Raw genomic sequence first — 14,775 nt, 5'->3', positions numbered from 1 at the left:
CTGCATTGCATACAGAATAACTGCTTGAATAAACCCTATATACTTTAAATTATTTGTGCTTTATTTTTTTAAACAGATTATTAAATTGAACAGCAACTGATAGTTGCAAATAGAACCAATAGCCCATGAGGATATTTTCAAAAACCTATAGAGGAATTTCCCTAAATTTTCTGTAATGTAAATCAGCTTCTTATGCTTTAAAATATTCCCTTGCTGGCTCTGCAGGTATTTTCGTGAGGGAATACAAATAAGTGGACATAAGTAAAAACATTTGAAGACGTGGCCCCATCAGAATTACTACATTTAGTATCTGAACTTGGGGTAGCCAGATTGTTTTTGTTTGGTGTCTGTCTAGGTAGATGGATATTTGAAACTACTAAATGTTTCCAAGGTAACATTAAAGGATTTGTAAATTGAAGTTTTAAATTTCATAGATCTAGAAGTATCTTTAGAGTCACAAAAGGCGTAGGCTAGTTTGAGATAATCGGGGTTTGGCACCTTTTAAAATAATACAATTTAAAGTTGCGTGTGTATCTTCAGGGGATGCTAAATAATGAAAGAGAATCTTCATCCATAAGACTAAATTTTTTTTAAAAAAATATGTATTTATTTTCTAACTTTAATATATGCTCATTGCACAAATGGAAAATACAGATGAATGCAAAAAATATTTTAAGGGATCCACTCATAATCTTACCACCTTTAGTACTTGTTGGGGATGTCATAGAAATACACATTCATATACATAAAGTAACTACATTGCCATCATCTTAAATATACAACTATATCCCCTCCTTATTCCACTTCATGCTTTTATCTTGGGCATTTTACAATAATGTTAACTATACATCAAAAATATGATTTTTAAAGAGTGTATAACTTAGTATCTCATAGAGGTCCAAAAATAAACATTACCAATACCCCATTGCCCATCATTTAGAGTTTCCAATTTTTTGTGTTGTAGAAATAACCCTTGATAAACAATCTTATTATACTTATTTATTTTTATGTTTGTGTGTCTGTGTAGATACATAGATCATTTCCTTGGAATAATGTCTGCTAGAAGAATTACTGGGTCAAAGATTATAAGCATTTTTAAGATCTGAGTTTGTTTCCTAGGTCAGTTTTCCAAAGCCATCAGCGCCAGGAACTGCTGATTTGTAGCCAGTTTCCCTTGGCAAGGGTGGAGCATCATAATTGGTGATTCCCAGTTTATGATGGGTATTGCCTCAATTGGCAGACTCAAGCCTCTGTGAGTTTGGCAGCAGTGGGTTCCATCCAGGGCTTATTTTACCTCCACCTGCCCAGAGATCATTATGGACCCTGGAGGAAGTCCCATCCATCCACAATGAGCTCCTAGTGGGCAGATGAAACAATAGTGGCCATTGAGATGCTAGCTGTGTGTGTCAACTTTATGCAGACAGCTGTGTCTCTCTTATTCAGTCCACCAGCTGCCCCTGAATATCCAAGTGAACTGCTTACCCCTCAAAAGTCCTTATCTGGAAGGTGGGGGAGAAGATAATGAATGTCTACTAGATGAAGCAATTAATCTTTAGAAATAGAAAAACCAACATGAGAAGAGAGTCTGTGGAAGACGCTGGATTATATTTTTGGCAAAACGTGAACGTCTGTAGAAAAATTGTTCTGTCTACAACACATCCAGACTTTACCACCTGTGAATTTGATTGAGTCAGTATCTAAGCACCAATTTAGGTAATACGCTCATTTATAAAGTTGGTGCCTGTAGGTTATCCTTACAACAAGGGGTAGTTGGTTTTCTGCTGATTTTAATTTTTTTTTTTCAAATGAATGTTTTACTTTAGGCTAGTTTAAAGGAGGGCAGTGACTTAGGGTCACTGGTCACTGTGTGCATACATCTGTTTTCCTCTGAGTCACAAATAAAATCTAGCTTCTCTGTTTTCAATTATTACATTACTTCTCTGGAGCTGGCGGGAGCCCCTGTTCTGGCAGCTGTCAGTTCTCCATAATGCCCTCACACAGCAGCTTTCAAATACTGGCTGATGGAGAATACAGGTACACCTGTCAAAACAGAGCCACAGACTGGGAAAAGGCTATGTTTGGGGGTGAAGTAGTTGGCAACTTACACGGTAAAAAAAAAATCAGGATATTTGTCATTGAGAATTCACTCAGATTTGTGTTTGAGGTGATAAAAAAAAGTTTTGAAAATAGTGATGTTGCACAACATTGTCAAAATTATTAATGTCAGTGAGTGAATTGTACACTTAAAATGGTTAAAATGGCAAATTTATGTTATAGATATTTTAACACGTTAAAACATATAAAAATGAAATTAAAAATCAATGTAAATGCCTAGGTGTCAGATGCAGAATCTATTTGTCATACAGTGGACCTAGGAACATTAGTGAAGATGACAAACTATAAGGTTGCAACTCTATCTCTGAGATTAGTATGGAGAATAAAAAAGGAGTAGGCAATTGGATTCGGAAGACTAGAGTTCAAATCACAGCCCAATTTTGAGTTCTGTGATCCCGGGTGGCCTATAAAATGGCCTGGCTAAACAGGAAGCTCTCTCAGCCTTCTTCCAATTTTAAAGACCCATGCTCAATAAATGATTGTTGCTTTGAAAAATATAAAAAAAATAAAAACACTGAACTCAGAACTCAGAGCACTGTCCTAACAGCGCTGTTTCATCTTAGCAAGATAGATTCAACCTGGAAGACAGTGAATCTCTTAGTGTATGTTGGAAAGGTAATAGATTCTGGCTTGGGCTCCCCAAGGAAGAGGCAGTGTACTTTTTACCTTTCTCTATCCTCAAAGTCTGGTACTTGACCTAGTCCACACTGTGATTGTGAATTCATGGGAAAGGGCCTTAAAATAATAAATATTTCCGGTAATACTCAGATTTGTACTATGAAAAATAACCTAGGTGTGGCTAAGGAGTCTGCTTTTCCAAGGTGCCTCTGCAAACTAATTATGACTATCCACAGCTGAAGCAGACCACTGCTTCCCCCAGGCTGAATTTTTTCCCCCTAGTGGCCATGTGGAGCCCTAGTGGTACAGTGCTTACGCATTTGTCCGCTAACCAAAAGGTCAACAATTTGAACTCATCAGCTGCACTGCAGGAGAAAGATGTGGCAGTCTGCTTCTGTAAAGATTACAGCCTTGGAAACCCTATGGGGCAGTTCTACTCTGTCCTACCAGGTCACTATGAGTTGGAATCAACTTGATGGCAATGGGGTTTCTTTTCTTTTTCTTTTTTTTGAGTAGGTATGTGAATTAAAATTCAGGTGACAACATACTTTCTAATAACATGCCCATTCTAGGTAACCTTCTTGTTAAACATCTCATAGAATCCCCTAATAATACAGTATAACCTGTGAAAGCTGGAAGCTATGTAAGGAAACCTGTCAGAGAAGAAAACTCAAATATTCTTCACTAATAGAGAGTGATAGAAAAGTGATGACTGCACCTTGTCAAAGGCAGAAAACTTGCAAGACACAGAAAGGCAAGGGAGTGCTGTCAAATTCCGGCTCTCACAGATTTCACTGTATCAAGTATTGGCAAGCATGGGAATAAATGGACTTTCTAATACACTGTAGTTATGAGTATAACTTGGTGCTTCCAGCATTGTTTGTAATAGGAAAGACTAAAAACAACCTAAATACCTACATTAAATAGTTGAATAATTTGTCCACTGCATTGGGCAAATCTGTGGCAAAATACCTCTTTACAGTGTTGAAAAGCAAAGATATCACCTGAGGACTAAGGTGCCCCTGACCCAAGCCAAGATGTTTTCAATTGCCTAGTATGCATGCAAAAGCTGGACTACGAACAAGGAACACTGAAGAAGAATTGATCTCTTTGAATTACAGTGTTAGTGAAGAATATTGACTATACCAGGGACTGCCAAAAGAACGAACAAATCTGTCTTGAAAGCAGTATGACCAGAATGCTCCTTAGAAGCAAGGATGGCGAGACTATGTCTCACATACTTTGGACGTATTATCAGGAGGGATCATTCCCGGGAGAAGGACAGCATGCTTGGTAAAGTAGAGGGTCAGCGAAGAAGAGGAAGACCTTCTACAAGATGGATTGACACAGTGGCTGCAACAATGGGCTCAAGCACAGCAAGGATTGTGAGGATGGCTCAGGACCACACAGTGTTTTGTTCTGTTGTACATGGGGTTGCTGTGAGTCAGAATCGACTCAACGGCACCTAACAACAAAAATAACAAGTCAAATAAATTACTTAGATCCATATTATGGAGTACTATGCAACAGGTAGATCCATACTCACATGAAAAGATCACAAAAGTATATATATGTTTTTAATGAAAAAGGTAAGTATAGAATACTATGTACAGTAGGGGAGCATGTATCATACATAAAATAGAATGCTACTCACCAGGTTTATGTGCTTGTGGTGTATTTGTGCATTTAAAAAAGCAGACTTTATTTTTCTAAACAAAACTTTTTTTAAAAAAAGGTCTGGAAAAGTACAGAGAAAATTGATTAGTGTATTATATACTTTTAAAAAGGGAAATTCAGTACAGTGAGGAAGGCTTAGTCTTGGAGAACTTCAGCTTTATTTGTAACATTTAAAATATGGGTAACTAGTGAGACAGAATTGACTTGATGGCAACAGGTTTGATTTTTTTTTTTCTTTGGTAGTATGTATGTAGAGTCCCTGGGTGGTGCAAATGTTTAACATGCTCAGTTACTAACAAAAAGGTTGGAGATTTGAGTCTACCCAGAGGCTCCATGGAAGAAAGACCTGGGGATCTACTTCTGAAAAATCAGCCATTGAAAACCCTGTGGGAGAGGTGGAGCCAACATGGAGCCCAGACAGAAGCATCATACTGTCCCTCTGCAGTAAAGACCAAAAAAACAAAGTAAAATGGATATAAATGTCAACCCTGGAAACCTAAGCATCAAGTAAGGGGATGAAGAACAGATCAAACACCAAATGGAAGAAGAAACTGAAGGAAAACAGAGAATGAAGAGAGATACAGAGTGGAGGTCCCCTGCCAACTAACAAGGCACAGCGTCACAATCTTGGAGCACAGCCAGCAATGACCCTGGACAGGGAGTATGGGAAGGCAACTTCACAGAGCTACCATCAGGAGACAGAGTACCCAGTAATCACAGAAATGAGCTTTCCACCCCCCAACCTTTGCCCAGTATGCCACATCCACCCCTTCCTGACAGGCCTTGCTGTGCCACCTGGGCTAGAGAACTACTGGCCCAAAACCAGCCTGGGCTGGCCCTCCTCTCATCCAGTGGCTCTGGCTGTGCCTTTTTTTTCACCTTTCTTCCTTTTATTTCTCCCTCCCACCTAACCCTGTACTCCACCTCTCCCCCTTCCTGCAAGGCCACACAGCACCAACTTGGCTAGAGAGAAACTGGTCTGCTGCTAGCCTGGGTCCAACCTGCCCCTACCCATTGATTCCTGCTGTGCCACTTTTTTTCTTTTTCTATTTCTAGTTTTTCTTTCTCCCTCCCACCTAGTCCAATACACCACCTCTATCCCTTCCCACCAGGTCTTGCTGCACCACCAAGGGACCAAGGGTAAAGAGCTACTGGTCCATCGCTGCCCCAAGTCCTACCTGCCCCTACCAAACTGTATCTGTCAGCTCCTGCCATGCCATTTGTTTTTCTTTTTCCCTTTTCTTTTCCCTCTCACCTAGGCCCATATGCCACCTCTATCTCTTCCCACTGGGCCTCACCATATTGCCTTGGGTAGAGAGCTAATGGCCTGCTTTTTTTCTTTTACCCATTCTACCTTTTCTTTCTCCTTCCCACTTAGCTGCATATGACACCTCTATCCCTTCCCACTGTGCCATGCCACACCACCACAGCTAAAAAGCCACAAGTGAGCCACCTCCCTGGGTCTGCCATGCCCCCACGTGCCAGCTCCTGCATTGCCATTTTTTTGTTTTTTCTTGCCTTTCTTCCTTTTCTTTCTCCCTCCCACCTAGCCCCATACACCAGCTCCCCCTTTCCTACTAGGCCATAATGCACTGCTGTGGCTAGAAGCCACTTACCTGTCACTTGCTACCTCACACCTAGCCCCATACTCTGTCTCCCCTCACCTTCCTGCCAGCCACCAGGTCCACTTACCTCCACCCTTCCCCCTCTTTTTTTCCTTTTATTTCTCTCTGTCTCTTTTTTTTTTCTTTGTTGCCCCTACCTAGCCCTATACACTACCCTCATTTCCCACTGTCATGGATTGAATTGTGTCCCCCAAAAATGTCCGTTGGCTTGACTGGGTCATGATTCCCAGTATTGTATGATTGTGTAATTTGATGTGATTTCCTTATATGTTGTAAACTCTTTCACTATGATGAGGTTATACTGATGACGTCTACAAGATTAGATAGTGTCTTAATCCAATCTCTTTTGAGATATAAAAGAGTAGTATGGGAACCTCATACTACCAAGAAAGAAGTGCCAGGAGCGGAGCACATCTTTTGGACCTGAGATTCTTGCTCTGAGTTGTTTCCAGACCAAGGGAAGACTGATGCATCACAAGGACCTTTCTCCAGAGCCGACAGAGAGAGAAAGCCTTCTCCTGGAGCTGAAGCCCTGAATTTGGACTTGTAGCCTACTGGACTGTGAGAGAATAAACTTCCCTTTGTTAAAGCTATCCACTTGTGGTATTTCTGTTAGAGCAGCACTAGATGACTCACACACCCACCGACACTTACTGTGCTGCTGAGGCTAAAGCATCCCTGGCTCAGGCCCACTGCTGCACCAGGCCTTCACTGTCCCTCCTCTCCCACCACTCAACCAGCTGCTAAATGGAGGGAAGCAAGCCAGTACCAGTCCCCATTCAACACCCCAACTATCTGGTAAGGGACTGTGAATGCTCCCACACTGCTGGATCAACATCAGGAGGCAGACAGCCCAGTCCACCCTCAGGCACCAGTGTACAGCTAAGTGGACTCATCCTGCCTGCTGCTGCCCTGCCCACCCGACAAGGTGGTGAGAGCTATCATGCTCACACACAAGCAAGCAGAAAATCATGCCCGGTCTATCTGCCCTGACATATCAAAACAAAGCAAAGAAGAATGAAATAAGTGAACATGCAATCAATCAATAAATAATACTTTAATGTCTTGGAGACAGTAGACAATATCAAAATACATGAAAAAGCAGGACAAGATGGCTCCAGCAAGTGATCAAAATAAAGAATCAGATGACCTTCTGGTAGAAGAAAATGTAGTGGAACTACATGATATGGAATTCAAAAGACTAACATTTAAGACTCTCCAAGAAATTATGAAAAAGATCAAGGAAAACACAGACAAAACAATAGAAGAATTCAGGAAAATAATACAAGAACAAAATGTCAAAATAAACAATTAGAGATCTACAGATGTAATGCAAACCTGATCCAAATATCGACAGCATTCATTAACCAGATGGAAAAACTAATCACTAATTTTATATGGAAAGGAAAGAGACTCTGGATAAGAAAAGCATCATTGAAAAGAAAGAACAAAGTAGGAGACCTCACACTACCTGATCTCACAATCTTCTGTATAGCCACAGTAATCAAAACAGCCTGGTACTAGTACAATGACAGAGACATAGATCAATGGACAGAATTGAGAACCCAGATGAAAATCCATCTACTTATGGTCAGCTGATCTTTGACAAAGGACCAAAGTCCATTAAATGGGAAAAACATAGTCTTTTTAAAAAATGGTGCTGGAAAAACCAGGATGTCCATTTTTAAAAACCTGAAAGAGGACCCATACTTACACTATACACAAAAACAAATTCAAAATGGATCAAATAACTAAATATAAAACCTAAAACAATAAAGTTCATGGGAAAAAAAAAAAAAAGGACAACCCTAGGGGCCCAATACATGGCATAAAGAGAATACAAACCATAACTAACAATGCAAAAACACCAGAAATAACTGGGAGCTCCTAAAAATTAAACACTTATGCTCATCAAAAGATTTCACCAAAAGAGTAAAAAGAGAACCTACAAACTGGGAAGAAAATTTTGGCTATGACCTATCCAACAAGGGCCTAATCTCTAAAATCTATAGAGTACTTCAACACCTTACCAGCAAAAAGACAAATAACCCTATTAAAAAATGGACAAAACATATGAACAGACACTTCAAAGAAGACATTCAGGTGGCTAACAGACACATGAGGAAATGCTCATGATCATTTGAGATATCATCTCACCCTGACATTACTGGCACTAATTAAAACAGAAAATAACAAATGTTGGAGATGTTGAGGGGGAGATTGGAACTCTTATGCACTGCTGGTGGGAATATAAAATAGTAAAACCACTACGGAAAATGATACTGCACCTCCTTAAAAAGCTAGAATTAGAAATACCATACGATCCAGTAATCCCACTCCCAAGAATATATGCTAGAGAAATAAGAGCAGTCACATGAATAGAAACATGCACGCCCAAGTTCATTGCAGCATTATTCATAATAGCAAAAAGATGGAAACAACTTAAGTGCCCATCAACAGATGAATGGATTAACAAATTATGGTACATACACACAATGGAATACTATGCAACAATAAAGAACAATGATAAATTGGAGAAATATTTCACAACATGGATGAATCTGGAGGGCATTATGCTGAGTGAAATAAGTCGATCACAAAAAGACAAATATTGCATGAGACCACTATTATAAAAACCCAAGAAAAGATTTACACACAGGAAAAAACAATCTTTGCTGGTTAAGAGGGAAGGAAGGAATGGGGAGGGGAAATCACTAAGTAGATAGTAGACAAGTGTTAACTTTGGTGAAAGGAAAGACAGCACAAATATAGAGGAAATCAACATAACTTGATCAAGGCAAAGCCATACAAGCTTCCTAGACACATCCAAATACCTCGAGGGACCGAGTTATTGGGCTGAGGGCTGGGGATCATGGTCTCAGGGGACATCTAGGTCAATCGGCATAACATAGTTCCTAAAGAAAGTGTTCTATATCCTACTTTGGTGAGTAGCGTCTGGGGTCTTAAAAGCTTGGGAGCGGCCATCTAAGATACATCTGCTGGCCTCATCCCATCTGGAGCAAAAGAGAATGAAGACAACCAAAGATACAATGAAAATATTAGTCCAAAATACTAATGGACCACATGAACCATAGCCTCCACCAGTCTGCGTCTCATGCCCAGCTACTACCACTGACTGCTCTGACAGGGATCACAATAGAGGGTCCTGGATACAGCAGGATAAAAATGTAGAACAAAATTCAAATTCACAAAAAAAGACCAGACTTACTGGTCTGACAGGGACTGAATGAACCCCCAAGACTATGGCTCCCTGATTTCCTGCTAACTCGGAACTGAAGCCACTCCCGAAGTCCACCTTTCAGCCAAAGATTAGACAGGCCTATAAAACAAATAATAACACATGTGCAAAATGTCCTTCTGAGTTCAATCAAGTATAGTAGACCAACACCTGCCCAAAAGCAAAGCCAAGAAGGCAGGAAGGGATAGGAAAACTGGATGAATGGACACAGAGAACCCAGGGTTGAAAGGGAAAGGGGGAGAGGGCTGGTACATTGTGGGGATTGCAACTAATGTCACAAAACAATTTGAGTATAAAATTTTTGAATTAAAAACTAATTTGCACTGTAAACTTTCACCTAAAACACAATAAAATTAAAAAAAAACAAACAAACCATACAGATCATAGCTCTACTCTGACACACATAGGGTTTCCATGAGTCAGTATCAACCGACAACAATTACTTTTATTATGTATGTATGTACTTATTTACTTCTTACTTACATAATAAGTATATCTTTACTTATACAGGTAAAAGAAATGACCTCCAGAGCATGGCACACAGCTAGCACTCAATACACATGGCTGAATGAGTGATTGACTCTCACTCAGGGAGCCATTACAGAAGTTTTTGTCTCCTTGATCAAAGACCGTCTCCCTTTCATCGAGTTGAAATCTTTCTGACTATAGCTTGAGCTTATGGTTATTTTTTTTCCAGTTTTGCCGTCCTGTTGCTCATTTTGAAAATTCAAAGAACTTGGTCAGCATTTCCTTCCTACAGCGAGCCCTCTGACAGTTCTGCTTTACATGCCGCCTGTCTCCCTTCTCCCTTCTCTGGAGAACGATCTCACCATCTGGACCCCACTGCTACTGGACCACAATTGCATGTTGGTAATTCTGTGTGCTCTTTGCTCAGTTTTCATCAAAGTACTCATGGATAGGTTCTGTCCACATCTTAACAATACAATACAGGAGTGGTCCCTGTTGGCTTAAGGAGAAAAATTAAGATTTATTTATTTTTCCTTTCAAGTGGTTGATCCCAGAAAAATGTCGGCATGGAACGTGAGCTGTCAAGCTATTGTGTGGACAATTAGTTCGCTAAGGCTCATTACATATCAATACATATCTGCACATTCAGAGATTTAACAACTCAAGCCAAACATACTTATCTCCTCCACAGTGGGGGAAGAAAGTTCACAGTAGATTATGTTAACTGTCGATCCAAGTTCTTTTTAACACATGAAAACAGCTGTCTTACTTTTCTCACGAGTCAGCAGCCTGCAGAATTCTATTACCTGAGTAGAATTTAACACAATTAAAACAAAGTGATGAGCTTTCTGAAGAGAGAAGGATAGAAATGGAAGACTTTTTCTTGGTTTGGTGGAGAGAGAGTGAGGGGAGCTGGATGAATCTATTGCGAATTTATCGAAGAGGAAGTGAGGTGCCTTGTTTTGTTTTTTAATTTTAATTTTTTTATTGTGGTAAATAATATGTCACAAAACACTTGACACTTCAATAATCTTCATGTGTACACTTCAGTGACATTAGTTATGCTCATCATGTTATTCAATATCACCCGTATCTGTTTCCAAGTATACCATCTTCTTAACAGAAGCTCAGTGTCCCCAAGTTCCCCTGGTTTTTAACCTCACTCTTTGTCCCCATTGGGTTTCTCACATCAAATAATGATGTTAGTCTCACTCCTGTCTCTGTCCATTAAACTGCAGCATGACATTAAAATGATAGCCAGCACTGTCAAATTCTAGAAGCTTTGCCTTCTAGGGTGATTTCCTAACATTAAAAAAAAATTTATTTCTTAGGTGGTTTCCATTCATACAAAGTGATAAAAAGCATATGTTGAATGAGATGCACCACCAAAGAATAGCAGACAAGAGTCCTTGTGAATAAAACATTCACTCCGTAGGCCCTTCTGCCTAAGACCTGCTAAGATCTACGCCCAGCCGACCGACTTGACTGCAGCTGCATACACTTTACACTTAAGTCTTCAGTTGAAGCCCCATCTTCCTAACGTACTAGTGGATACATTTTCCTTTTTTCTGCTGTGACAGCAAAGGCCACATCCAGACCAGGATCAGCCATTTTAACTGTTCTCTCAGGTTCAGATGAAGAGTTTCCCCAATGGTCATGAAGTGACAGGCAATTTTCTCAAGCTCTAGAGCAAAGTGGGATCAATTTCCTCTCTCCCCGAGCCTTCTTAGACATTTGTGAGGAACCATTTATTACTAAATCAGCCAAGTCAGGGTCATCTAAACTCTGAGGACCCCCATCCTGCCATGAGTTTATCAGGGTCCCAGAGTTACTTTTCTGAGACAGATTTGAAAAGTCATATCTGTCTTAGAATAAATACAACCAGAATGTTCCCTAGAAGTGAGTATGGTGAGACTTTGACTCACTTACTTTGGATTCACTTACTTAACATAATCAGGAAAGATCAATTGCTACAAAAGAACATCATGTTTGGTAAAGTAGAGGGCCAACGAAAACAAGGGAAACCCTCAATGAGATGGATTGACACAATGGCTGCAACGATGGACTCAAACATACTAATGATCATGAAAATGGCACAGGATCAGACGTTTCATTCTCTTATACATAAGATCGCCATGAGTCAGCACCAACTTGACAGTAACTAACAGCGACAGAGTTACTTTTTGGGTCAAATTCCTCACCTCGTTAATTGGAAATATTCCTATTATTTTGTCTGCATCTTTTAAGATACTCCATTATGAACATGTAGCTGATTGTAGCCTCAACATGTCCCAGAATTCCTGAGAAACTATATGTCTGAGAGGAGAGTTTACACTATCCAAACTTTACACTTTGGAAATGAGATGAGTATGATTTACACCAAAACCATTTACATTTGTTCAGTATGAAGTGTCCTGACTACAGCTGACAAGAATGAGTGAAGCTATCACATGGACCAGCCTCTTACCCCCTTTCCCATGCTGGGGCCACAGTTCAGCCCACACATCTTCTGCCTGGATTTTTACAGCAGCCTCCTTTTGGCTTTTCCTGCTCTGCATCTCATGCCACTTCACCCACCTCTTTCCTCAGTTCCCTTTGTGTTGCCTATGGGATCATGTATGAAAACTATACCTAAAATTAGTGTACAAAGATCTTTACAACAATTTACCTTGCCAACCAAGCCCACTTCCACTTCCATCCCCATCCTGAGCCACAACCATGGTGGTGTTCCACGGCCCTCCACTTCCATAGTTCTCTGTATAGAGTGGCCTCTCCCTAGTGACTGAGAGAACTCTGGCAGTTGGTTTTCCCACCAGGAAGTTTTGTAGCATCAGTGCATAGTACTGGGAACCATAACAAAGTGTAAACTCAGGAACAAAAAAATGCAACCATATCTGCTCACACAGTAATAACCTGTGACTAAAGAGGTGTCCCACCATTTGTCTGTCAGTTTGTTGTACTGTGGTGACTTGTGTGTTGCTATGCTGAAATCTATGCCACCAGTATTTCAAATACTAGCAGGGTCACCCATGGCGGACAGGTTTCAGTGAAGCTTTCAAACTAAGACAGAGCAAGAAGAAGAACCTGGCGATCTACTTCAGAAATAAATGGCCAGAGAAAACTTTAATGGATGGCAGCAGAGCATTGTCTGATATAGTGTCAGAAGATGAGCCCCTCAGGTTGGAAGGCACTCAAAATATGACTGAGGAAGAGTTGCCTCCTCAAAGTAGAGTTAACCCTAATGACATGGGTGGAGTCAAGCTTTTGGGACCTTCATTTGCTGATGTGGCATGACTCAAAATGAGAAGAAACAGCTACAAACATCCATTAGTCATTGGAACTTGGAATGTATGAAGTATGAATCTAGGAAAATCTGAAGTCTTCAAAAATGAAATGTGGGAGTTCTGGCAAAATGGCGCTCTAGGCAGAAGCACCACGCCGTCCCTCCACAGCAAAGATCCGAAAAACTAAGCCGAACAGAGAGTACAACAATCCTGAAACCCTAAAACATCAAATGAAGAGATAAAGAACTCAGCCAAGCACCAAATGGAGTGAGAAACTGACAGAGAACAGAGAGCGAGGAGAGATTCACGCAGAGGTCCACTACCAGCTAACACAGCGCGGATCCGCCATCTTGGACACCTATCGGAGACCAGTAAACAGGGGGTACAAGAAAGCAGCCTCACGGAGGGTCCAGCAGGAGTAAAAAGAACCAGTAATTTGCGATATATGCTTTCCCACCCCCCACCCTTCTTCACCCCCACTTGGCATCCTCTGCTTCCAGCGGCCACAATCTCTTGACTGGGAAACACCAGCTGCTTGGATTCCACACACCCGAACGGGCTGGCTCTCTGAGTGCCATTTGTTGGCTGCTGGTGTTGCTTTTTTCCACTTCTTTTGATTTCTTCCTTACCTCTCACCACCTCCCCCTCCTTCCGCTCAAATACCTGGCTCCGTGTGCCATCTTTGCTTCTTCCTGAAGGGCTACAGATCTCCGGTAATTTGTGATATATGCTTTCCCACTCCCTACCCTTCTTCACCCACACTCGGCCCCCTCTGCTTCCCGAGGACACAGTCTCTTGTCCGAGAAACTCCAGCTGCTTGGATTCCACCAGCCCACACTGGCTGGCTCTCTCAGTGCCATTTGTTGGCTGCTAGAGTTGCTTTTTTTCCTGCTTCTTTTGATTTCTTCCTTGCCTCTCACCACCACCCCCTCCTTTTGCTCAAAAACCTGGCTCCGTGCTCCATCTTTGCTTCTTCCTGAGGGGCTGTGGAGCTCCGTTAGAGTGTGGAGCTGCTTCCTGGTCTGGGCTGCCGCACTGGTGGGATCCCGGGGCTTTTGTTCATTTGTTTGTTTTGAATTGCTTGTTTGTTTTCTTTTCCTTTTCTTGAGCTGGGAGCCCTTTCTGGCCAGGTGGTGCTGCGTGGCAAGATTTCCCCCTCGGCTTGAACAACGTGCAGAGGGATCCCTGAAGGCATTTCGTTTTTCATTGTTTTTTCTTTTTCTGTTTTTCTTTGGGGCCTTTCTTGTTCTTTTTTTTTTAATTTGTTTTGTTTTCTTTTCCCTCTTTTTCCCCTTTTATCTATCTTCATTGTTCAGTTTCAAGTCTCTCTATATCTTCCTTCTCTTTCTGTTCCCTGAATACTTGGTTTTGTATACCTCTACACCTTCTAGCCAGGCTGTACTGCAACACCTGAGAGCGACTTCCCCAGACCTCATAGCTGCACCAGTGGGATCCCTGGGAACTTTGCGGTTCTTTAACCTTTCCGATTTTTGTTTATTAATTCTTTTATTTTCTTCCTCTTCCCTTATCTGTTTTTCCCCATTTCACAGTCTCTCATCTCTCCACTCCAACGGCAAGCTCTCCTAGAATTCTTTTTTATTTGTTTGTATGTTTTTGGCTCCTGTTCCTCTCTCCTCTCTCCCATATCCATTTTAGCTCCACACATAACAACCTACCTGCTGCATCCTGCCTACCTGCACCGTGCACTTGACATCACACCACAAGCAGC

Source organism: Trichechus manatus, unplaced genomic scaffold, assembly GCF_000243295.1.
Source record: "Trichechus manatus latirostris isolate Lorelei unplaced genomic scaffold, TriManLat1.0 scaffold00195, whole genome shotgun sequence".
NCBI classification, from domain to species: domain Eukaryota; kingdom Metazoa; phylum Chordata; class Mammalia; order Sirenia; family Trichechidae; genus Trichechus; species Trichechus manatus.
Note: the sequence above shows the minus strand (reverse complement) of the source record.